This window comes from Scylla paramamosain, chromosome 5 (assembly GCF_035594125.1).
Source record: "Scylla paramamosain isolate STU-SP2022 chromosome 5, ASM3559412v1, whole genome shotgun sequence".
Taxonomy (NCBI): Eukaryota; Metazoa; Arthropoda; class Malacostraca; order Decapoda; family Portunidae; genus Scylla; species Scylla paramamosain.
The window spans coordinates 10,376,692-10,379,191 of record NC_087155.1 but is presented as its reverse complement, the minus strand read 5'-3'; the positions used below and the strand labels follow the sequence as shown (position 1 = coordinate 10,379,191).

Here is a 2,500-nt window from a genome sequence, read left to right as displayed (position 1 = left end):
GCAGTATGGCTGAATGCGGGGGATGGTGATACCGCTGGGCTCACCTTACATACTCATAGCTTTCTGGTGCTGCGTGGCAGTGCTTGGTACAGAAAGAAGCTGCTGGGAATACGAAAACACTTATTACCATTATGCGTGGGGCAAGACTGACCAGCGCTAGCCGTCCCCCTCCATAGCCAGGTCTACCTGTCACACACACACACACACACACACACACTCTCTCTCTCTCTCTCTCTCTCTCTCTCTCTCTCTCTCTCTCTCTCTCTCTCTCTCTCTCTCTCTCTCTCTCTCTCTCTCTCTCTCTCTCACGACTATTTGTCGAATCCATTAAGATAATTAGCAAGGTTTTCAAGGGTGTTTTTCCCATTAATAACACTCTCAACACCCAAAAATCTCCACAAAACTCATCCAAACACATTCAAAACATACAAAATACACACAAAACACCCCAAAATACCCACAAACTCATCCAAACACACCCAAAACACGCTTAAAACATCCAAAACACCCAAATCACCACAGAATGTGTCCCTAACACACTCAAACGTACTCAGAACACCCTACACACACTCAAATACACCCAAAAGACCCCGCACACACCCAAATTCACCCAATCACTTAAAACACCCAAAATAAACTCACACCTCAATTTACCTCCAAACGTAACACACACACACACACCCTCTATCAACACTGACACATCTTCCAAACACTCCCCAACACACACATACACTCCTAACCTAACCTAACACACACACGAACATACACCCTCTTTCAACACTCTACCCACATTCCTAACCTAACCTAACCTAACTTAACCTCACTCACTAATTCCTAACTCGTTCTCTCTCAGCGGAGTGTTGCATTCAGGAAGAGGGTGTGGCTTGCCTGTGTGTGTGTGTGTGTGTGGGTGTGTATGTGTGTGAACCAACCTTCCTGTCCCTCCTCTTCCCCTCACACACACACACACACAAGTATTACAAACCATAATAATCATAATAGTAGTAATATTAATAATAATAATTTTGATCCTTAATTTTACACATACACACACACACACACACACACACACACAACCATATCTGAAAATACCACATAGTTCTAAACACACACACACACACACACACACACACACTGTGGGTACATTTTCAGTTTGTAAACTACTGGTAACAATATACTATTATTATTATTATTATTATTATTATTATTACACACACACACACACATATACACACACACATAAATGCATACATCATCCCACACGCACACACTGGATAATATACCTGCTAATAAATAAAAGGAAAATAATAAGAAGAAGAAAAAGAAGAAGAAAAAGAAAAAGAAAAAGAAAAAGAACAACAACAACAACAACAACAACAACAACAACACAACAACAACAACAACAAAAACAACAACAATAATAATAATTAATAATAATAATAGTCATTCACACAAGAGAGAGAGAGAGAGAGAGAGAGAGAGAGGAGAGAGAGAGAGAGAGAGAGAGAGAGAGAGAGAGAGGAGAGAGAGAGAGAGAGAGAGAGAGAGAAAGAGAGAGAGACAGACAGACCAGACAGATGGACGGATAAGGCCTCTGTACAGAGTTAACAGCTGGGTGTGGGGTTGACAAAAGCTGCAGAAGACGACTCAGAACGCCTAACGTTACACAATGAGATGTGAAGTTTGCAGTTTAGATTATAAGTAAAGGACAGACCGAGGATGTTCAGTGTGGAAGAGGGGGCAGTTGAGTGTCACTAAAGAAGAGGGGATAGTTGTCTGGAAGCTTGTGTGGAAATGGTGAATGCAGGAATTGAGTTTTTGAGGCACTGAACAATTCTAAGTTTGCTATGCCCTAATTAGAAAGTTTAGAGATACCAGAAATGAAGTAGTAATGAGAACAAATGAAGACGTAAACAAGGCAGCAAACAGTTTTACCTTCAGTCCTCTCCTGCCTCACCACGGCCATGGAGACATCAAGGGGCGTCAGCTGGCCAGTCAAGGGAACCTCAGAGACACGGCGTCCTTTCCCCAACCCCTCCATACCTGACAGGGGGGCGGAGGAAGCGCTGGAAGGAGAAGTGAGAGGAGAATTTATAAGGTAGACAAGTAAACATTAGTCATGTACAGCTAGTTCTCTGTTCACACGCTATGCAGATCAACAAATCAAGCAATGACTACAGCTAGTTCTCTGTTCACACGCTATGCAGATCAACAAATCAAACAAACTGTGAATTATTGCAAACAACACAGGTAAAATAGTGGTAATAATGCAAATGACGCAGGTAAGCAGTGCAAACAACAAGCAACACATACAAAAATAACTCCAAAATAACTTTCCATATATTTATATTCAACAGGAGGAGGAGGAAGGGAAGAGAACATAACAGAGGAAATCAAGACACAGATGCGACACACACATATATATCACCACCATGACCCTCAACACCCGCCCATCACCTTACCACCCCCACACGTCCCCCATTCCTGGCAGAACCTTATC

The 2,500-nt window shown here is 42.3% G+C and overlaps 1 protein-coding gene across 9 annotated transcripts in view; it reads right to left on the bottom strand.

Annotated features, from left to right (window-relative positions):
* LOC135100509 (uncharacterized) overlaps positions 1-2,344 on the bottom strand; it is a 15,339-nt gene extending 12,995 nt beyond the window's left edge. For 2 of the 9 annotated variants that reach the window (XR_010268748.1, XR_010268750.1), the window contains exons 1-2: positions 1,936-2,331; positions 1-102 (exon numbers count right to left, since the gene is read on the bottom strand). The exon at positions 1-102 is cut by the window's left edge and continues 28 nt beyond it. The gene's annotated coding sequence lies outside the window, so the exon portion shown is untranslated. Of the gene's footprint in view, positions 103-1,935 lie in introns of all 9 variants that reach the window. The other 7 variants (XR_010268749.1, XR_010268743.1, XR_010268745.1 and 4 more) reach the window with 6 other exon arrangements.
* Positions 2,345-2,500: the final 156 nt, after the last annotated feature.